Genomic DNA, 24136 nt, shown 5'->3' on the forward strand with positions numbered 1-24136 from the left:
TGATTTCACTTGATCACAGAGCATTTCAGTAAGAATTGTAATGCTTGTCCTCTATCTGTGTGCAGTTTATATTTTTTCAGGTTTTTCAGAGAATAAGAACGAATATTTCAGTACAGCCCATCTCTTTCTTGTGTAATTACTCTTTATAAAGCAATCTATAGAAATATATTGACTGAGTAAAAACAGTTATTAATCATTGAGTTATCTGCCTAATGGTACTTAAGAATTATTGAAATCAATTATTGCTATGTTTATTCAGTAAATATTTAAAGAGCATCCTTCTATGGACCAAACTTTGTTGAATACAAAAATATCTGGATATGGTAGATTGCTTGCCTGCAAGGAGTGATAATTGAGTTGAGTTGTTCTTGAATTGCCTTTTTCTTTTATAGTGGGAATTTTGATGGATGGACAAATTCATCCAAAAAGAATGTTGAAGTAGTTCATCTGCACATATCAGTGAATTAAGGATTAATATTTAGTGAGAGCCATCGGCATCCTGAGGGCTTCCCAGGTGGTTCAGTGGTAAAGAATCCACCTACCAAGCAGGAGACTGGGGTTCAATTGCTGGGTTGGGAAGATCCCTTGGAGAAGGAAATGGCAACCCACTCCAATATTCTTGCCTGGGAAATTCCATGGACTGAGGATCCTGGCAGGCTACAGTCCATGGGGTTGCAAAGAGTCAGACACGACTAGGTGACTGAACGACAACAGGGAAGGACTTGATAGCATATTATGAGTATTTTTAGGTGGAGCATCTTCAAGGGAAATAATTTTTACATCATTTGAAAGACAGAAGAGTTTTCATTTTGAGTCACTTCAGTTCTTATAAACTGAAGTGATTTTGTCATTTCCGGTCTTTGTTGTGATAACAGATTCAATCTTTTTTAAACTCTGTCAGTGAGAATATTCCTGGGTGGGGTGGGAAGCACTTTCGCATCATTGCATTCTATAATCTGGAAAATGAGATGCACATTAGTGGTAGAACACCCTTTTAGGACTGATCTACTTGATTGTCTGCTTTTACTTTTCTCCATCCTTTTCATCATAAATTCCCAGGTGCTCCATCTCAGAACTCTTCTAACTCTACTGACTGTCCTTCTCTTCTGTCCATTCCTAGTTTAGCTTTTAATTTTTCCCCATCTTACAAAGTGATAGCTCCCAAATACTTGTTAAGTGAGCAATCAGTTCAGTTCAGTTCAGTTCAGTCGCTCAGTCGTGTCCAACTCTTTGCAACCCCATGAATCGCAGCATGCCAGGCCTCCCTGTCCATCACCATCTCCCAAAGTTCACTCAAACTCATGTCCATCGAGTCGGTGATGCCATCCAGCCATCTTATCCTCTGTCATTCCCTTTTCCTCCTGCCCCCAATCCCTCCCAGCATCAGAGTCTTTTCCAACGAGTCAACTCTTCGCATGAGGTGGCCAAAGTATTGGAGTTTCAGCTTCAGCATCATTCCTTCCAAAGAACACCCAGGGCTGATCTCCTTTAGAATGGACTGGTTGGATCTCCTTGCAGTCCAAGGGACTCTCAAGAATCTTCTCCAACACCACAGTTCAAAAGCATCAATTCTTCGGTGCGCAGCTTTCTTAATAAACCTTTATTTGTATGCACCAATGTTTTCAATCAATATACTTAATAACAAAGTATCAATAGAACATAAATAGTGTCAGATTTTGTTGAAAATCCAAACCCTCTCTTTTACCCTTTGCTTCCAAATATGGGAGAGCCTGAATTCCTAAGAAAATGCTAAACATATCAAAGAAATGGAGACAAATATATGTGAACAGAGAAGGACAGTGACAGTAATCTTGGCTGCAGCCTGGAGTTACTTGAAAGTATATCAGGAAACAAACCTTGGGGATTTCCAAAGTCCAGAAAGAAAAACCTGGGTATGAAGGTGTCACAGACGCCAAGGATAGTGTTTCAAGGAGGAGGAAAATGTCAAAGTGTCAAAAGGCTACTAAAATATCAAGTGTATAGAGAACTGAAAAGTACAGTTTGGATTTAGACTTGGAGTTATTAGTGACCTCTACAGAATTGTTTTTGGGAAGTTGTGAGGCTTGAAGTCAAATTGGTAGCCCAAGGAGTGAGTGGAAGATAAGAAAACTGATGTATAGATATGGGTGCTTCCTTCAAATTGATTGTAAAGAGGGTAATAGGATGGTAGCTGGAGGAATGTAGGGACTTGAGGACCAGGAAATGCTGTATTTTATCTGGGAGATACTTGAACAGGTTTAAAAGCTGATGGGAAGGATTCAGTCAGAATGCAGAGGTTGAATTGAAAGGCCTAAAGGGACAATATAATAGATGATGTTAAGTTCCTGAGATCTACAATAACCCCAAACCCAAGAATCATCTTAGAATAGACCTGAGGTTCAAGGTTCACCTAGGAAAGAGTCTACTTTCAGATGGCCTCTGAATTTAGGACTGAGGTTCAGCAGCCTGTCCTGAAGTGTGGAAGGAAGAAGAGAGCCAAGTTACCATTGGCTTCTCCTCTGACTCTAAGGGACGCAGTTCATGTTCAATGTTACATCAAGCTTTGGAAACTAAGGAAAGGAGTGGGTAGTGAGGATGAATAAAGATTAAAATTAAAAAAACTAGACATGGCCAGTCCAGCTTTGCCATAACCTGAGAAAGCTTGGTTAAGCAGCTTGGTTTTATCTCGCATTGGATTTGCGAACATTGAAAACTGTCACTGAAGAAACCAGTGTGGAATCAACACATTAGTTGGGGAAGAATGCCTAGAGCCATGGCTCTATTACCTAGGAAAGTGAAAGTCGCTCAGTCATATCCGACTTTCTGCGATCCCATGGACTATACAGTCCATGGAATTCTCCAGGCCAGAATACTAGAGTGGGTAGCCTTTCCCTTCTCCAGGGGATCTTCCCAACCCAGGGATCAAACCCAGGTTTCCCATATTGCAGGCAGATTCTTTGCCAGCTGAGCCACAAGAGAAGCCTGGGAAAGGCCAGAAATAAAATCATTAAAGTAGCTGTGACCAAAGAGCAGTGTCCTCCTGACACCTGCATCGTACATCACTCTTTGCTGTCCATCCTGAGGGCTCACCATCCAGCGTTCTAAGCCTGAGTCACCGGGCAGTGCTTGAGGGATGTGCCAGTGCTAATTATGTTAAATATACATGATTAGCTGTCTAATCTTACAGTTATATTGATAGCTTAACCTAATCAAAGACTCACTTCAGCCAAGCTGACCTTGCTGATTGCCTGTGTTGGCCGCCAACAATTTCATCAGAGAGGAGAGTAATAGGGAAACTGGAGGCAGATTGTATTATGATTTATGTGGGGCCATGAGGGTAGTGTTTGTATCAGCAGGAGCTGTGAATAGATGCTGTGGGTAGCTGGATATGGCAGAGATTTTTCAAAAATTGGCAGGCATGTTACTTTTGGAAAATTTCCAGTGAAACAGAGATTTAATAGTTTTTTTTTCCTTTCTTTTTTTACAGTTTGCTTTCTGTGACATCTCTCTCCTTTATGCTTAATCCATGTTTGTTTCCCAGTATGTGTTTGTCACTGTTCTGAGTTTGGGAAGATGAAATAAAAACTCCAGATTAATACATGCCATCCAGAAGTGATTCTTTAGGTTTTTTTTTTTTTCCCTGTTGGACACAAACCCACAAAATAATCGCTTTTGTAGACTAATACAAGAGTAAAAGAATTCAACTTCTTTGATTGGGGGGGACAGGTTAAATTCCAATGGATGTCTGTTGGTACCCTGTAGACCAGGAGAGAGACAAGAGCATCTTCCCTGCCCATTTACATGATTTTCTGAACAGAGAGAGAACATCCAAAGGCAGGACCATATTCAGATCTTTGTTTATCCCTTTTGAAAGCCCCTCCTCTTAGGTCTGTAAACTGATTGGATTCCATTGTCTGGGTAAAGGAGTATAGAGGAAAGGGGTGGAGAGGAACCAAGGCTGGTAAGACCACCTGGGTTATTTTATAGTTGCTCATGTTAACCCAGGGAGCTTAACCCTTAGGAGTCAGGCCTGTGGTTATGTAGTTTCTTCTTGGGGGAAAATAGTCTTACCAGCATTTTCTGGCTGCTTTCCCAATTGTTATCACTATTCCTGTATATTACCCTTCTGCTGCTGCTAAGTCGCTTTAGTCGTGTCCGACTCCGTGCGACCCCATAGACGGCGGCCCACCAGGCTACTCCCCCATCCCTGGGATTCTCCAGGCAAGAACACTGGAGTGGGTTGCCATTTCCTTCTCCAATGCATGAAAGAGAAAAGTGAAAGTGAAGTCGCTCAGTCGTGTCCGACTCTTCACGACCCCATGGTCTGCAGCCTACCAGACTCCTCCATCCATGGGATTTTCCAGGCAAGAGTACTGGAGTGGGGTGCCATTGCCTTCTCCAATATTACCCTTCAGGAACTGTGAAATGGACAGAATGACTGCTCCAGGCTCTCTCTGAGGGCCTCTTTGATGTCCTGCAATGGGTCAAGAGAGAGGCCCTAAAGTCAGGTTGGACGGGAGGGAGAGTCACCTATTCCCGCCCGTCTCAGGTTGCACTCTGTTGTGCTGTCCACCCATGCTGGCCAGAGGGTCCTGTGAAGCACCTGGGGTACCAGCACCATCTAGTGGGAAAGTGGGCCCTTCTTCCCCAAAACTTTTGCATCATCACCACATCCTTATGGACAACGTACCGAGAGTCAATGGGTGAGGGTGGACCTTTAGATTGGTGCCCAAACTGTAATATATCATCAGCTGCAATTCCCTAAAGTCTGAATATCAATCAGTTCCAGGTAGGTGATGATTAAAATCACAAACAAGAGTGGTTTTGAGTTTAAATGAAAATATTTTTTGTCTGAACTACTGATGGTGTTGAACTTCACCTGTGATTCTGGAAAACAGTGGCAACTAAGAAACAATCTTCCACCCTCTTGTGTTCTGGGACAGTTTCCTGCACAGTCACCTCCCCCACGTGACTCACCTAAGACTCATGGATGACCCCCTTGTTTACTTGTGACAAGGCCAGACACAGACCCTCCAAAATCCGAGTCTTGGCCTCCTACCTGATTAAGTGAATGTGTGCCCCTGTGTGCGTGCCCACTGACCTCTGGACAAAATGCCTGTTCATTGAATATGAGGCCAAACTTTAGTTAAGCCCAGAGGTTGAGCAGACTTTGAAACACAAAGCAGTCGCTCCTTGTTGGGCCCTTCCTAAGTGTCTGCCAGCTGCAGGTCACGCCCCCTGCTCACCCCCAGCCTGCTCCGCCCAGCCTTGTTGATTCCTCTGTGTTGCAGAAAGGCCCTTTCTGCCTGTACTGTGATCAGACAGAGGCATCTAGGTCTTAGGCCCTGAGCCTTGTCCCCACTACACTAGTTCCCCTCCCTCTTTGAAACAGTCTTTTTAAATAAAATCTTGTCTTATCTAAGTCTGGAATGGTTTTTCCTTGACACTGTTTTATTTTTTAATACTGTCTATTGAATTGAACAGACTTTTTCTTAATGACCTGACTTCCTCCTTGAGACTGTGAGTCATGGCATTGTGCCCAAGAGGTCGTTCTTGGTGATAAAGCTGATGCTGAGATGTTGGCTCATCTGGAAGTAATGCTGGAGTTGCTGTATTTAAGGGATGAGCAGCTACTTTTCTGTCATGTATCTCTGAGTTACACTGAGCTTATTTGGGTCAAATAACATGGGGACCTTTTACTTGGTCAGGAAAAAAAAAAAAAACTAAAACACTGTCTGCAGAGTTTACACTTTACACTAACCCCTGTGTATGTACACAAGCACATGCACACAGGCTTCCCAGGCGGCACTGCCTGCAAATGCAGGAGACATAAGAGACATGGGTTCGATCCCTGCATCAGGAAGATCCCCTGCAGGAGGAAGTGGCAACCCACACCAGTGTTCTTGCCCGGAGAATCCCATTGCCAGAGGAGCCTGGCAGGCTACAGTCCATAGGGTCTCAAAGAGTCAGACACGACTGAAGCGACTTAGCATGCACATGTGCACATTCATATACATATCTATCTATCTATCTATCTATATATCTATCTATCTATCTATCTATATATATATATATCTTGGAGAAGGAAATGGCAACCCACTCCAGTATTCTTGCCTGGAGAATTCCATGGACAGACGAGCCTGGTGGGCTGCAGTCCATGGGGTCACAGAGAGTCCGACATGACTGAGTGACTAACACACACACACACATATGTATATACATACACACACACATACATGTATAGAACTCATGTGGCTAATTTCTGAATTTAGTTTGTATTTTATGTAGGTACATATAGGTGTGTGTGTATATATATATGCTGCTGCTGCTAAGTTGCTTCAGTCGTGTCCGACTCTGTGCGACCCCAGAGACGGCAGCCCACCAGACTCCCCCGTCCTTGGGATTCTCCAGGCAAGAACACTGGAGTGGGTTGCCATTTCCTTCTCCAATGCATGAAAGTGAAAAGTGAAAGTGAAGTCGCTCAATTGTGTCCAACTCCTAGCGACCCCATGGACTGCAGCCCACCAGGCTCCTCCGTCCATGGGATTCTCCAGGCAAGAGTACTGGAGTGGATTGCCATTGCCTTCTCCAAGTATATATATATACACACACATATATATTATGAACTCTTATGCTTAGAAGTTAGCTATAATAATCAGATAATGTGAGCTAACTTTCTGAAAGGCTATTGAGATATAACATGGGCATCTGGCTGCCATCTTATTTTTACCCCTCAACACATGAAATGTTAGCAAAAAAAAAAATTTAAGTACCAACTGATAGTATAATTGCTTATTATATCTATAATGTCTGGTAGAACATGTAGGTACAGCCCTTTATCAGAAAGGGGGTAAGGAAATAAGCAGGTAAAAGTTGAAAACAAAAACCATCTTGCCATGAGGCTTTAAGAGCAATGTGATGTCAAAATTATTCCCATTTTACACATGAGAAAGATGAGACTTGAGAAACTGTGATTTGCATGAAATCACCTGACCTATAAGAGGCAGAGCCAGGACTGAACTAGGTAATCCTATTTTCTAGCTTAGGGCTCTCACCAGCCCGCCATGAGGGCTGGCTGCTATCCACTCCTTTTCCAGTCAGTGTTCTTATTCAAGCAAGTAGAAGCTTATTGCCTTCCAGCCAATCAGAGACATGAGACCTATTCTGTCCATTATCTCTTTGGGGCTGTGTCTACTTCTGAGTACTTGGTGGGGCTGTCGCTTCGCTGACAGAGGTGGGAATAGATAAGAGAGGAAAGTCTGTGTTCCTTTCTCAACTTCCCAGATCTTCTGAAAATCTTCCTGAGGTTCTAGAAGACAGAAAGTAACCTAGGTACAGAAATAGTACTGTATTCCACTCAGTATCCATCCTATCATCACAAGATCTCATGGCAAACAGTACACACGAGCATACAGTCTACCTTGTGCAGTGGAGCCAGATTCTCTTTTGAGAATTACATGGCCTTCAAATCTAGTTTATTCCATGGAAATAGCATTTTCATTTCAAAGAGATTGAGTGATATCCTCAAAGCCTCACTTGTAAGGTGCAATGTCTCACCCAGAGCCGCCTTTGGTCTAGCCAGCCTCACTGGATGCTGCCCGGTATTTTAGCTGTCAGATCAAGCTCTCTGTAAAGGCAAAGGTGTCATGTATATTATGAAGGGACCACAGATGGATTTACAGCATGCAGGTTTTGCCATTTATCTGAACTTCTCCTAATGGTTACTGCAGAGACATAAAAACAAGAGCAAGATGCAGTCCTGATACAAGAAGTTAATCAATCTTATTACTGAGGGGAGAGCAGAATCCTTCCATATAGAGTAAATCTCTTTCCGGGCTCTCTAAACGTGAAATGTAATAAGATATTTAAAGATCAATTCACTAACACTTAAAGGAAAATACAAACATGTGCACATTAAATTGCAGGCCTCACAGTTTTGGTACTAAGGAAACAGTAATTAAAGTACATTCAAAATGATACTTGCTAACTGGGAACAGATCAATTGAAATAAGAGTAGAAATAACATGGAAGAGCTAATCAGGTTTAATGCCCCTCCGCACCTCCCCCCTTTCTATCTGGCTGTTGCTCATCTCTTACTTTTACCTTCCACTTTCCTGTTTTCTGTATCTTTCATGAGACACATGGTTTTTACATTGGGCAACAAGTCTACCATTCTCTTTAATAATTACATAGACTGAGAATATATTTGCTTTTAGAGGGAAGAAACATTTGCTTTATAAATGTAGAAAAGAAAGCAAGAAGTCGGACTTTGTGATAAAGATAGCTAAGTCCTTTCTTCAGCGTTGGAAAAGGCTGTACCTTGTACAGGGAACAAGGAGGGTTGTGATTCATTTTATAGTGATGGCTTCTAATCACCTTAGGCTTCTCCTAAGGTTGGGGCTTCCCTTGTAGCTCCGTTGGTAAAGAATCTGCCTGCAATGCAGGAGACCCAGGTTCAGTTCCTGGGTTGGGAAGATCCTCTGGAGAAGGAAATGGCAATCCACTCCAGTATTCTTGTCTGGAGAATCCCATGGACAGAGGAGCCTGGAAGGCTACAGTCAATGGGGTCGCAAGAGTCGGACACAATTTAGCAATTAAGCCATCTCCTAATACACATCTCAAAAGGAAAATGACAAAGCTGTTGTTTCACAGGGCCAGCAGCAGTCACCTCCCCAAAGACCTTGAAGAGAAGGAAAATCAAGGTGCCCCCTGAGGGTAAATGAGATAAACCCACACACAGTGGATGTCATTAGCCATCTGTGGTGGGAAAGGAACAGATTCTCAATTAATGCCTGGTTAAGAGTTGGAAAAATACCCAGAACTCCAGTCAAGGTGATCTAGGAACCATCTCATCAAAGTAGAATTGAATGGTGGTTGCATTTAACTCGGACAACCTCATTGGTTGTATTCCCATAGGAAGAGTGTGTGGATTAAAAGGTGATGTCAGCCCAGAGCTGGGTTCTCACAGTGTGGCAGGAAAACCACCAGCCTAAGAATCTCCTGAGGTGCCTGTGAAAATGCAGATTCTGGAGCTTCATTGCACAAACACTGAACATTTGATTGGGACAAAATAATCTGCATTTTCTTTATCTATATTCAATTGAATTTTCTTTTTGATATTTTCTCTGTAATTAAAAAATGTGTATATTGTAACAAAGGTTGAAACTATGATAAAAGAAATCTTACATGTTCAGTTCAGTTCGTTCACTCAGTCGTGTCCGACTCTTTGCAACCCCATGCACTGCAGCATGCCAGGCTTCCCTGTCCATCACCTACTCCCGGAGCTTACTCAAACATGTCCATTGAGTCAGTGATGGCATCCAGTCATCTCATTCTCTGTCATCCCCTTCTCCTTCTGCCTTCAATCTTTCCCAGCATCAGGGTCTTTTCCAATGAGTTGGTTCTTTGCATCAGGTGGCCAAAGTATTGGAGTTTCAGCTTCAGCATCAGTCCTTCTAATGAATATTCAGGACTGATTTCCTTTAGGATGGACTGGTTGGATCTCCTTGCAGTCCAATGGAATCTCAAGAGTCTTCTCCAACACCGCAGTTCAAAAGCATCAATTCTTTGGCACTCAGCTTTCTTTGTAGTCCAACTCTCACATCCATACATGAGTACTGGAAAAACCATAGCTTTGACTACATGGACCTTTGTTGGTAAAGTAATGTCTCTGCTTTTAAATATCTTACATGACCCCTCTGTTTTTTCCTATCCTGAGGTAACAGTATTAGTGGGCGGTAAGCACCATTCTACCCTCTCTGTCCACGATACTCCTTCAAAAATATATACAATTTTAGAAGTAGTGGTGGTGGTGGTTTTTGTTTTGCTTTTGCTGTTTATTTTTATAAACTGGGTCATATTATACATATTATTTTGAAATTTGTATTTCTCAAGTCTTAATAGAAAACCCTCCAGGTTGAAAAAAAATATGTATATATGTACACAACACACAGAGTTTGATTGGAAATGCAGGTCAACTCCATCTAATGTGGTAAACTCCATCTAAAGCCAAATAATAGCATGATAGTTACCCACTACCATAAGAAAAAGTTGAAAAAAAAAAAACCTCTGGAGAAATGTATATATAAATTCTTTAAAATCAGTGTGTAATTTTTCATGGTATGGATATAATAAGATATTTAAGCATTTGCCCATCAGTGAATGTTCGATAATTTCCTAATGTTGTTGTTTTGTTTTGTTGCCATTACAGTGAATTCTCCTATTTTGGGAGGATAGATTTGCAGAAGTGGTCAAAAGCTACATTTATTCTTAAGTTGATTAGTATTGGAATATCAACTTTCCTAAAAGATCGAGGCAGATCATAGTTGATTATCGTTCCACTTAATGTCCTATGAAAATCATTGTGAACCCTAAAGTAGTAAATACTAAATCAAGCTTGTGGTCAACATTTTTGTCAACCAATTTGTAACCTTGTTTTATGTGTTTCTGTTTAAATAATTTTTATCAACCAATTTGTAACCTTGTTTTTTGTGTTTCTGTTTAAATATGGCTTATTTATTATATATCATTGATTCATTAACATTGAACTCGCAGCCAACAGCACTGTAACTCATGCCTGCCCCAAGTTTATCTAACACACATATTTTCTCTGAAAGCACGTCACAGCTTTCTTTTGTTTAGAAATGTTAGCTTATACAGCAAAGTCCCTTTTTGCAGGGCAGGAACAGAGATGCAGATGCAGAGAATGCACTTGTGGACACAGCGGGGGAGGGAGAGGGCGGGACGAATTGAGAGAGCAGCACTGGCATATATATGCTACCATGTGTAAAATGGACAGCTAGTGGGGAGCTGCCATATAACACAGGGAGCTCAGCCTGCCCAGAGGGGTGCGATGGGTGGGAAGCAGGGCCAAGAGGGAGAGCATATACTTATGGCTGATTCGTGTTTTGTTGTATGGCAGAAACTGACACAACATTTTAAAGCAATTATCCTCCAAGTTAAATAAACTTACATAGAATTTTATACTCTATAAAAGAATATTTTATACAATAAATATATTCTTGGGTAGCTCAGCTGGTAAAGAATCCACCTGCAATGCAGGAGACCCTGGTTCGATAAATTCTGGGTTGGAAAGTTGCCCTGGAGAAGGGATAGGCCACCCACTCCAGTATTCTTGGGCTTCCCTGGTGGCTCAGATGATAAAGAAACCACCTACAATGTGGGAGACCTGATTCAATCCCTGGGTTGGGAAGATCCCCTGGAGTAGAGCATGGCAGCCCACTCCAGTAGTCTTGCCTGGAGAATCCCTATGGACAGAGGGACCTGGCAGGGTACAGTTGGTGGGGTCGCAAAGAGTTGTACATGGCTAAGCACAGCACAGCAGCACATACAATAAAATGAACTTGGTTTCCAAAAAATTAAAATGAAAAAGCAAAAATAAAATCAGGAAACTTTCAAACTAAATAGATGATGAAAAGGACTCTTCTTTATTGTATATGAGCTGAAACAAGAAAACAGAAGATGGCCTTGTTTGACCTCAGTTGGAAATGTACCAATTGAATGACTAATTTTAGTGTTCTGCACATGTCCATGAATGACTCCACATGACTGCAAAAGCAATTCAAGTATTGATTTTTGGAGTTACAGATATATTTTAGCAAATAGGTGAATTTGTAAATATGGAATCCACAAAATGATAAGGATTGGCTATATGCTCACCAGCGATGTGTTTTTCATGCTCACTGTCCTTCATCTTTACTAAATGTTATTGTTTTTAAAATATTTGTGAAGTTTTTGTGAAAAATATTTCTTTGTTGCTAGTGAGATTGACTATATTTTCTTGCATTTCTTATACATTTTCATGCCATCTGTGACCACTTACCTGTTTCTATCCTTTACCCCTTTTCCTACTAAGTGGCTTATTTTTCTCATCAACTTATGGAAACTTAGGCTATTAGAGATGTCATCCCTTTTTTATATGTTATGCAGATATTTTTCCACTCTATTAGTTTTCTTATTTTGGCTTGAGTATCTTTGCCACATTTAATAATCAAGTATGTCTGTTTTCCTTTTGTGATTTAAGGTCTCCTATCTTATTATATCACTAAGATTACCTAGTCTTCAAATTATTCTTCTAATATTTTTATGGTATAATTTATATTTAAATTTTGAATTACGTAATTAAGATCAACCAGCCCATGGAATGGGACATAGAAACCTGATAAGCCACAAGTTGGAAGGTCTGATTCAAGCACTGTGTAGGAAAAAGAACACCCTAACTCAAAGACATGATCTGAATGTCTTCCTGCTAGGTATGTCTCTTAAGTCAACTAGGACTCCATGTTGCAAACATTAAACAGCCAAATAGACATGGCAGAACTAATAACATATTCAGTCACTCACCTCACTGGATAATTCAAGGTAGAATGGGTTTTTCAGTTGCTTTCATCTAGTTCAGTTCAGTTCAGTCACTCAGTCGTGTTTGACTCTTTGCAATCACATGGACTACGGCACGCCAGGCTTCCTTGTCCATCACCAACTCCCAGAGCTTGCTCAAACTCATGTCCATCGAGTCGGTGATGCCATCCAACCATCTCATCCTCTGTCATCCCTTTCTCCTTCTGCCTTTAATATTTCCCAGCATCAGGGTCTTTCCCTGTGAGTCAGTTCCATTGAGTCATCAGGTGGCCAAAGTACTAGAGCTTCAGCTTCAGCGTCAGTCCTTCCAATGAATATTCAGGACTAATTTCCTTTAGGATTGACTGGTTTGATCTCCTAGCAATCCAAGGGACTCTCAAGAGTCTTCTCCAACACCAGAGTTTAAAAGCATCAATTCTTCAGTGCTCAGCTTTCGTTATAGTCCAACTCTCACATCCATACATGACTATTGGAAAAACCATAGCTTTGACTAGATGAGACTTTCATCTAGTAGCTCAATATTTCAAAGAAGCAAATTCTTTCCACTTGTGCTCAGTCTTCCCTAAGGTCAGCTTTAACCTAGGATTGGCTTTCCTTGTGTTCACAAGATGTTCACCAACAGCAAGAATGAGGGTGACATTCTTTCTTGTTCAGGCATAGTGGCTGTGGTTGACATGGTTCTTCTGGGGTGGTTGTTACAAGGTTCCTAGGCTCTAAAATCAAGTAGCGCTGATGTCTTATAAGGACGATCAATGTCAGTGTATGATGCGGTGGATTGTTTTTTTTCCTGTCTGGGTTGTATCTGCAGCATCCAAGTCTGGTTCCCAGGTCCTCCCAGAGATCCTGTGTGCTATTCAGCCTGGTTAAAGTTGATTCTGGTTTTTTCAACTAAATTTTGCAGTGAAGAATAGTAAGTGGTGCTGAAAATGTTTTCACATAACATATTATTAAGGAAATGGGAATCTGAGATTAGTTATTTTATCTAGTTTGGTTTAAAGGCATGTGGAGTGAAGCATTTTCTTCAACATTGGCTGTGGTTAATTAGAGTGAAGTGCCCTAGAAAGATAGGCTTCTGTGGGCTCAAGTGGCTGCTTTCATATACTATTCTAAAGAAATCTGGTTGTACTACTTACATATAATTGGGCTAGAGAGCTTAGAAAAAGAAAACAGGTTTTCAATTCTTGCCTCATTGTCGACTCAGAAAATGAGGCAGTTTCTAGGTCTGACTTAAAAGAATATCATCTCTTATAGCCACTGAATTGATAAAGCCGAGTATCAAATATATGCTCTGATCCTATTGTTGTTCAGTTGCTAAGTCATGTCTGACTCTTTGCGACCCCATGGATTGCAGCACACCAGGCTTCCCTGTCCTTCACTATCTCCCAGAGTTTACTCAAACTCATGTCCATTGGGTTGGTGATGCCATCCAACCATCTCATCCTCTGCTACTCCCTTCTCCTGCCCTCAATCTTTCCCAGCATCAGGGTCTTTTCCAATGAGTCAGCTCTTCACATCAGGTGATCAAAGTATTAGAGCTTCAGCATCAGTCCTTCCAATGAATATTCAGGGTTGATTTCCTTTAGGATTGACTGGTTTGATCTCTTTGCAGTCCAAGGGACTCTTAAGAGTCTTCTCCAGCACCACCAAACTAAAAACATCAATTCCTTGGCACTCAGCCTTCTTTAAGGTCTAACTCTTACATCCATACCTGTGAAAATGTGAAAGTGTTAGTCAGTCAAGTCTGACTCTTTGTGACCCCTGTAGCCTGCCACTCTCCTTTGTCCATGGAATTCTCGAGGCAAGAATGCTGGAGTCGGTAGCCATTCCCTTCTCCAGAGGATCTTCCTGACCCAGGGATGGAACCTGAATCTCCTGCATTGTAGGCATATTCTTTACCATATGCACCACCAAGGAATGACTACTGGAAAAAGCATAGCTTTAACTATATGGACCTTTGTTGACAAAGTCTCTGCTTTTTAATATGCTCTCTAGGTTGTCATAGCTTTCCTTCCAAGGAGCAAGCATCTTTGAATTTCATGGCTGCAGTCACCATCCGCAATAATTTTGAAGCCCAAGGAAAGAAAATCTGTCTCTTCTTCCACTTTTTCCACTTCTATTTGCCATGAAGTGATGGGACTGGATGCCATGACCTTGTTTTTTGAATGTTGAGTTTTAAGCCAGCGTTTTCACTCTCCTCTTTCATCCTCATTAAGAGGCTCTTTGATTCCTCTTGTGGTTTGTTGTATTACAACATGGGCTGAATTCACAGACTTGCTGGTTCCTCAAGTGAAAATTAAAACATTGGGATGAAGAGAATGTGACCTTGTAAAGGGAAATGGAGACTTTGGGGAGGATTCAGATAACTCATAGCTCACCCACACCTGAAGACCCTATAAGAAGATTTTCTTTTCTTTTTTTTTTTTTTTTTTTGGCTATGCCACACAACTTGTGGGATCTTAGTTCCCCAAGCACAAATCAAACTCAGGCCCATAGCAGTGAAAGCAACAAGGCTTAACCACTAGACCACCAAGGAATTTCCTATAAGAGAATATTGATTCCTCATTACCCACTCCTATGATCCTCTTCATTTGCTTCGATTTGTCTAACTGAAATCCAACATAAAAGTGTCGCAGAGAGTTAATTGTAAACTCACAACTTGGAAGAAAAGCATTTCTTCTATTATTGCTACTCTTATAATTTTTACATGCCAAAAATTATAAGATTTTTCATTTCATATACGCAAAAATCTTTATAGTGTTATCCATCACACTCTTTAATTTCCTTTGTAATTAACTGGAACACCTGTTTTTTAACAACTCAGCTGAAATACTACATTCCCCAAACTTCTTAGCATCTAGAGATGATTAAGTGACATAGCAAAAGAGACACAAGTGTAAGTCTGCTGATTATTTCTTTAAAAGTTTTGCTTCCCAAAGTGCTGCCCTTTCTTCTTGTACCTTTCTCTTTATTCCCTGGAGATGGTCATAATGTCTGAAGCTGTAAAAGTCATCTTATCCTTATGAGGGAAAGGCAGGGAGAATGGCTAAGACTTTAGAACTGACCTTTTTAAGCCCCTGAACAATTCACAGTGGTTACTTTCAACTTTTCTTCTTGATTACTTAATAAAATGGAAAAATAAACCGAATTTGTTTAAATCATTTAGTTGACTTTACTTTTACATCTAGCCAAACACAATCATGAATAGCTAGTGCACTAGATAGAAAGCATCTATTTCCTCCTTAAAAAAGGAAAAACCCCTTAGCTTCACTGATTGGGTCAACTTCAGTCGCACATCAACCCTATCTCCAATTACTTTGGCAAGAGAGGTGCTGTGTGCTAATTGGTTTAGTTCAGTAAGGACTCACCTTTGGAGGTGGGGTCAATCCCTTTAAACCAACTTGTTTGCAGCTCCATGGGGTAAGTACAGGAGAAAGAAAGGGAAGTTTGGGTGTGAAGTAGGCAGGGAGCATGTCTGCTCCATCTCTATTGTAGATAAGCCTTTAAAATTTATTACTAATTATTCTTAATCTACTGATCTGCCGGTTAGATTTGACTCCTGTGTAATTTATAACAGAGTGATTGGTGCTGCTTATCTGAGCCATGTGGTCTGACTGGGTTAATACATTCAAATACAAGATTTCATCAATCAGCATCTCTGAGCTTAGTTAAAGGGAGTCCTTCATCCCCACCTCTAAGGTATGGATCTAGTCTACCTGTAATAAACCAGGTCTTGAAGCTGGGAGGTAGGGCCGGATCCCAGACCAGGGAATTCTCCAGTTAAATGGCATGTTCTGAGCCATCTGGGCATCCAGCTCGCTTGCCTCCTGGGGCCTCCTTCTGCTATGTCCTCAGCCTCTCCTTGAACCCTTAAAACTGTCATGAGTGCCATGCGCGTTCCATTCTCTTTGTGACAGATTTCAGCAGGACGTTTGCTCTGTCTCCAAGAGAACCCAATATGCAGTACAGGGTGGGACAGAGCCAATTTTGGTCTTCATAGAGTCAGGATGAGTCCAGGATCTTCACCACTGTAAAATGGAATCACTTTGATCAGCTGAAATTCAGTTTACAGGTTCTTGGAAGATATAACCAGGTTTAAAGAAATCACAGAAATGTAGAGTGAGTTTGAAAAGAAAAAAAAAAATTGATTCTGTAACCAGAACCCAGCAAAAAAAAAAAAAAAAAAAAAAATTGGGCTATAGGTAACTGGCTAATATTTATTGAGTTTAAAAGATACACTAAGACTGTGGGAAAAAAAAAAAAGAACACCTTAAAAAAAAAAAAAGATACACATCTGACTAATAGTGATCTTAGCAATAGTAATCAATAGGATGAAGGGAGTTCTGGACTGGAAGAGAAGAGCCTTAAGTGCTAATTGATTTAATATGCACTGTGCAGCTGTGAATGAATCACCTCAATAAAATGATCTTCAAGTTTCCTTTCAGTTCCAAAACTGAGTACTCATTAAGGTTAAATATTTCCTGAGCAGTTTTATTTATCTCATTAATTTTCTTAATACAGCTTTCCACAGAAGTTCAAATTTATTGTAATTTTTTAAAACCAATTATAACAAATTCTGTGTTTGTGGAATCCAAATTAATGAGGTCTTACTGCATGATAATTAAAGCTGCTTAGAATTCTATGAAGACATTCCCTTCAAGAGTTCAGATTTGTTGATGAAAATTTCTCATTAGTCTTCATGACGAGCTTGAGAAACAAATGATCAGTCTGTGAACCCTAATAAGGAAAACTCTGGGATTTTCTTCCCAGTTTTTACTATGGAAGGCAGTAAGAGAACAGCAAAGAAACGTAGCCTTCTGGTTTTAACATCTTGCAGATAACTCATCTCTTAAAGAGATTCTTGTAATGATCTAAAACCAAACTGTAATGTAGCTGCAAAGCTCAATTAGCAGATTCATTAGTTGGGTCTTGATCACAATTCTGGTTGTCACCCCTAATAGATTAAATTAAAGTGTTCATTCACTATGGTCATTAGTCCCTGTCAGTGATAAGAAGAAATCTGTTTGTGTTCAGCTTCTAATGAGTGTGTTAAGTGGTGTCTCTGCTTAGAACACGTATCAGTTGTGGTTCAGGGTGGTGTGATCTATTTAAAAGCCATATTCCTGCAGGTAGAGTCTAGGAGGTTTAACTGGAACAGCTGAGAAAAGGTGACACTACCCAATCTAGTAGTAATAGAAGGGGATAATTTGGAAGGCCAGATCTTCCAGAGTCAGGAAGGAAGGTAGTTTACACCAGACGGAGAGGGTAATTGCTTCATCCCACCCAGAAGGGAGTTTTGCAATCGAACAAAGGCTTACATTAGGCCAGGTTTTCCCTAGATATAGTAGGAAGACCATTTGCATCAGGATCATTTGGGAAGTTTGTACAAAAAAAGAAAAAACAACACTGCCAGCCCTTGGGCCACAGTCCGGGCTACTGGGGATAAGGTCCAGGAATCTGTGTGGTTAATAATAATATTGTTTCCGGGCTAACTAAAGATTGAGATGATGCCTGCAAGAAGAGACAGAGAGGCAAATCAGATGCAACAAAAACATCAGAGCATTTTGTAAGAAAGTATTGAGGAACCTTCTCCCTACTCCAGTATTCTTGCCTGGAAAATCCCACGGACAAGAGGAGCCTGGCTGGCTACACAAAGAGTCGAACACCATTTAGCAACTAAACAACAGCAACAAGGCCTAACCCAGACCTTCAAATCTTTGGAATTGCCACAAAAAATAATTGTTATGCCACAGGAATAGAAGGAACTTAACCCATCTTGGGTGGCATGGTCCAGATATTTCCCCTATTAGCTAATCAAGGCCCGGTGGAAACCACTTTTAAAGGCAGGTTTGATGCACTTTGTCCTCCCCATTGAGGACCTTGGGCTCTTTGTCAGTTTTAACCTCTGTATTTGTATTTTATTACCATAAATGAAGATGGTGTTTTCTAGCATCTGGGTTTTTCAATCTCAGAGTTTAGTCTAGGGATATGTGAAAATGGCCCATAGCTTAGTCTGGGCCCATTATAAATCAAAATTTTAAAAGACTATTCACTTCAGAAAAAAAGAAAAATCAAGTCTTCTATAACACCACTGCCAAAACCACCAAATATTATTTGGAGTGTTTTTTCCCAAAAATAGGATCATACTATATTTAGTGTGATCAAATCTGATTTATTCCCTTAATATATCTTATCTATCTATATAAATAGATACATCTATTTTATTATGTTTACTGACTGCTGGTATTCTGTAATATTTATGCATATACTTTATTTAATGAAAGTGCCTGTTAATGAACACTTAGGCTCATTCTGTAAATTGGATTTTCTAGTAGCTTTCGGAGCTTATAGCCATTAAAATTTAGGATTCTTGCTACTGTTATGGCTCATCTTGAAGTCTCTGAAGAAACAAGTGCTTTGTAGAATAGAATCCAATTTTCTTGCTTAAAAAAAGAATTCCTCAGAGTCAAGGGTTGTTTAGATGTAATTTTCACTTTATTCTGGAAAGCTAAGAATAAGTAAAAGTTCAAATCTATAACCAATGCCCACCCCTCTCATGAAAGTAATCAGCCTCTGTCTCTGAAATTTCAAAGGAAAAAATAAAAAGCTGAAAATGTCACTGAAATCATTTTTAATTAGGCATTTAGCAGTTTCTAAAGCAAGTTATAAATTGGCCTTCAAATGTGGTATTTTTTAAAGAAAGGAGCATTTTAATTGGTATGTTCTTGTTTAGCATTTCATGTCAGATGGTAAAGTTTTAAACTTTAGATGTCGTATCTAAGTGTACCAGAGCAAGAATATGATTTCGTCTATCTTCTAATGAGCTAAACCATGACACCTAAGTGGATGTGTCTACATGGTCTATGGGAGGAAAGGGAAACTTTTCAAGCCATGACGTCATGGCTTGACGTCATATTTGGGGGGCCTGGAACTAACATTTTTATCACATAAGCACTGTAGAGGCTCTTAAAATGTGGTCCGTGGACCATGGCATCAGCAACACCTAAGAGCTTGTAGAAGGGGTCCCACCCCACCCCTCCTGAATCTGAGTCTTCATCAGTAAGAGCCTCAGGTGACTCCCATATGCTTTAAAGTCTGAGAACTACTGAAGAGGACACCTGATAAATCAGACCAAGCAAATATGTACACAGCCTCCGTCTACTGCTCTCCACTAGATATGCATCATTTCTTTCAAAGGGATTGATTCTTGCAATTGTGTTTGTCAAGCAACTTAAACTATGAAGCTGTTGTTTGACATTAATGTTGGATTGCATCTGTTCAAGTGAATTGACATAAAGGAAAACTTCTTTAGAGTGAATCCTATTTCTCATCTTATTTTTATAGTAAAATTAGATGCTTCCAGTTTGAAAAATACCCTGGTTTATAATATTGTAATGAAAAAAAAAGTGAATTAAGGTGCTCACCAAACTCCTGGCACTTTGGTTGTCAGTGACCTTAAAAAGCTTGAGTCTCTTCCCAATACCAACCATTCTTCAAACTATTCATAAGCACAAGAGTGTTCCAGGTACTTCACTGGAGAGGAGGGAAAATCAGTTCATACACCAATAATTATAAAGACAGAGGTATCCTGGGATTAGAGAGAGCACCTAATTTTGTAGGAGGGGGCCAGGAAAGCCAAATGGTGGAAGAGGTGTTTGAACTGAATCTCGCTAGATAAGGAGGAGTCCCTAGGGGAGCCAGAAAGACAGCATACATCAAGTAACTGAGGATGAATATAAACATACAAAGATAGGTTGCTATGTTAATAATGTGTTCTTCCTCCTGTTGTTAGTAGGGAGCCACTGGCAGATTTTAATCAGAGAAGTGCCATAAGATTTTTATTTGAGAAAGACAATGCTTGTATTCAGTAGAAATAGAGCAAGGTGAGGTTGGAGGGACATCAACAAGGAAGTTGTGGCAATAGCAGCAGTGGAACTGAGTTCACGGAGATGCTAGAAGCAGAATCGATAGGATTGGAGACAGAGCAAAGAGATAGCATAGGAAAGGAAAAAGACAAAGACTTCCAAGATTCCAGCTGGGCTAACTTGATTGCTGTTGGTGCCATTAAAATGAGATGGAAATTTAAGATGTTTTCCTACTCTTTCTACTCTTCTTCTATGGTTGCTCCTGTTGTCTCTTCCTTCCTTGTGAGACCAAAGACATAAAGAAAACATTTGTAGATACGTTTGTAGGAAATAATACAGAGAGACCTTTGTATCCATAACCCATTATCTGTGAATGATAGTGTTAACACCTTGCAAAACCACAGTAAAATAAACCCTCCTAAAAATGTTATTATCTTTGGGCAATTTTGAGTCAAAACACCCATATACTTTCATATTTGTTTAGTTATTATCTTAAAGTTTTTTTGGCCACACCATGCAGCATATGGGATCTTAGTTTCTCCACCAGGGATTGAACCTGCATCCCCTGCATTGAAAGTGTGGAGTCTTAACCACTAGGGAAGTCCCATATACTTTCACTTTTAAATAAAAATTAAAATAGTCACTTCACTAATCTCCCCACACCCTCCCTGTCCAGTGCTTCCTATCCCTATGCTCTCTTGGTGGAGTAGATCTTAACCCTGGTGTGGAAAATCACATCATTTTGTGGTCATTAGTGTCCCTCTGTCCCCAGAGACTGGCACTGGCCTTTGTATGCTGGTGACTCCCAGAGCCACCCTCGGGTCTGTGCTTGGAAGGACAGCACTCACAGCATAGCTCTTTATCATGTTGGTAAACATGTGGTATGGCAGGGCATTGATGCTGGCTCTGGCTCTCCCAGATGACGAACAGAATCTCTTAGGTCCTTGTTCCACATTTCCAAAAAACCTGTTCCTATGGTAGTTAGCACTTTGGTATGCCAGTGACAGACCCATGGGTCAGATTAACTTAAAACATGAAGTGTATTGTATTTGCTTAATGATCTGGGAAGTTTGGGAATACGGCTCCTTTCTGAGACTTCTGGGACTCAAACAGTATGATCAGGACTGTTTCCCTCTCCCCTTTTCCCTGTGTGTTGAACTCATGGTCTTCATATGGTCACTGGTGGATCCCGATTCATATCCTTACAGCTCAGAGGTTTGTGTGAGGGCTAAGATTTGTACCTCCACCATCAGTATAAAACCCTACTGGGGAAGAGTTCTGTTTGACCTAGGTTACATCCTATGCCAATCGCATGGACCAATCACTTGTTCAGGGGCATGGAGTATATTATGAAGTACTCAACTCTTTATCATCTACTCATGATAACATGAACTTCTTGTTTTCTACCTATGATAAAATGAGCTACTCATTATCTGATGGTCATGGGATTGGGGTATCATGTTGGCAGCTGACAACCAAATGGAAAAGGAGAAATGATTCTTCCAAAGGAAGGGATAATGCTGGATTGGGCAGAACAATGTTCTGCTTGCATTAGGCGGCTTCTCTCTAGATGAGGAGAGAGGGGATGTCACCTGGTACTAATAGCTGTCCCCTCCAGGAATTATGGTCAGTGTTGGGAGAAAAAGACAATGATGACTGCAAGCAGAGAGATGTTCATATGTGTGAAGTTGGAGTTGTGAGGAGTTCAAATCCAATAGCTGTAATTGTCTTTGTGAAATAGAAAACAGCATCTCCTACTGAAAGAGAGTAGAGCAGAGTGGGGAGCGTGAAGAGCTAGTTGAAGGTTTGAAGGGTGTTGAGAGATGTAATGGATTCAGGACAGTGGAAAGAATTGCTGAGAGATGTGGAAGACCCAATGCGATTTGAGGTGGAGGCAAGTTAGGGTCCTCTGGAAAAACAGAACAAATAGGATGGATGTACAAAATATGTCTGTGTAATCACAAACACATATATGTACACACACATCTATAGAAAGAGAATTACTTCAAGGAGTCGGTTTACTCGGTTGTGGAAACTGTATCTGTAGAGCAGACGTCCAGGGTGGAAACTCTTAGACACAGGCAGATGCTACAATCCACTAGCATTATTGAGAACAATCTGCTTGACTTAAAGTCAGCTAGCTGTTGCTGACAGACACATCTACAAAATACCTCACAGCAACAGCTAGGTTATTGCTTGATTGAATAACTGGGTACCTTAGCCTAGTCATAATGGCACGGAAAAGCACATCTCACAGAAACTACAAGCTCTGCAAACCAACTTGTATGGTATTCAATTATTTTTTTCCTCTTCAGTTCAGCAGAGCTAAGTGTCCAGTATATAGGAGTAGAGGTGAACTGTTAAGTACAAGATGAGGGAACTGTCAGGGTAAGAATACTGAAGGCTACAGGGCAGATGATGCAGAAGATGCTGTTGAAGAATGGTGGAGCTATGCCCCTCGGGGCCAAGGCTGCACTGAGAAGTTACTTCCCAACTATAAAGTGTCAATAATAAGAATATCAACCACATAGGTTAAAATAAATAATGCATGAAATAAATAATGTTGGTCACTGAACTAGATTAATTAGATTAATTAATTAACTAGATTAATTTTGAATTGTTAGCATTATTGTGGTTTCATTTCAAGGAATTGATAGTTTCTATAAAGTCAAAAAGGAAAGTTATGACCAACCTAGATAGCATATTGAAGACCAGAGACATTACTTTGTGAACAAAGGTCCGTCTAGTCAAGGCTATGGTTTTTCCAGTAGTCATGTATGGATGTGAGAGTTGGACTGTGAAGAAAGCTGTGAAGAGCTCCAAAGAAATGATGCTTTTGAACTGTGGTGCTGAAGAAGACTCTTGAGAGTCCCTTGGACTACAAGGAGATCCAACCAGTCCATTCTGAAGGAGATCAGTCCTGGGTGTTCATTGGAAGGACTGATACTAAAGCTGAAACTCCAATACTTTGGCCACCTCATGCGAAGAGTTGACTCATTGAAAAAGACCCTGATGCTGGGAGGGATTGGGGACAGGAGGAGAAGGGGACGACAGAGGATGAGATGGTTGGATGGCATCACCAACTCGATGGACATGAGTTTGGGTGAACTCCGGGAGATGGTGATGGACAGGGAGGCCTGGCATGCTGCGATTCATGGGATGGCAAAGAGTTGGACATGACTGAGCAACTGAACTGAACTGAACTGACTGATAAAAGTCAAAAAGCAGATTTATTGGAGGTAAGAGAGTGAGTGTGGTACAATGGAGTTTCTTTATTCTTCCCACAGTGATTCAATAACCATGGTTGGTGAGCACTGTTTTAGGTGCTGGAGATACAGAAGTGAACAGGCAAAGTCTCTGTGCCCTCATGGGGCTTATGTTCCATTGGTGGGAAGAGGCATCAGCTAATAAATAATTTTAACAAATAAAATAGCTGCTGGTCTAGTGGTACATGTGCTATGAAGTAAAATAAAGTGATTAGACAAAATAGAGCAATGTGGCCAGGCAGGGCAAGAATTGGAATGATATAATCATAAGGAAAGCTTTCTAATAAAGTGATGTTTAAATAGGAACCTGAAGAACTGAAAGGAGAGGGTGTTCAGGGAAAGAAGCCCTGAGGCAGGAGCCTGTTCCTCCCTGTAAGGAGGAGAGAATGGTGGAAGATGATCCAGGAGGAGAAGGTGCTTCCCCTATGCTGACCCAGGAGCAGTGGGCAACTTCATCTGTTGTTGTCTAAAGGCAAAAGCCCTATGTGTCCACACAGGCCTGCTATAATCGGAGTGACTGACCACTCTGGGTCAATCTGTACTCAGAATGACCTATTTCAACTTTTATTATTTTCTATTTTAATTCTTATTTTCATAAGCTAAAAAGATCAAATCCCAAAACCTTTTGAAATTACAAGCCAATTTTCTTCT

The 24136-nt window shown here is 40.7% G+C and overlaps 1 protein-coding gene and 1 long non-coding RNA gene across 4 annotated transcripts in view; both read left to right on the plus strand.

The window, feature by feature from the left end:
* RGS6 (regulator of G protein signaling 6) overlaps window positions 1-24136 on the plus strand; it is a 622410-nt gene that overhangs the window by 289652 nt on the left and 308622 nt on the right. The gene's annotated exons all lie outside the window — the stretch shown is intronic.
* Window positions 15783-24136, plus strand: part of LOC129621756 (uncharacterized) — a 51662-nt gene continuing 43308 nt past the window's right edge. Inside the window, exon 1 of the long non-coding RNA XR_008699669.1 lies at window positions 15783-16053. This is a non-coding gene — a long non-coding RNA (uncharacterized LOC129621756). The remainder of the gene's footprint in view (window positions 16054-24136) is intronic.

The sequence above is a fragment of the Bubalus kerabau genome, chromosome 10 (assembly GCF_029407905.1).
Source record: "Bubalus kerabau isolate K-KA32 ecotype Philippines breed swamp buffalo chromosome 10, PCC_UOA_SB_1v2, whole genome shotgun sequence".
Classification (NCBI taxonomy): domain Eukaryota; kingdom Metazoa; phylum Chordata; class Mammalia; order Artiodactyla; family Bovidae; genus Bubalus; species Bubalus kerabau.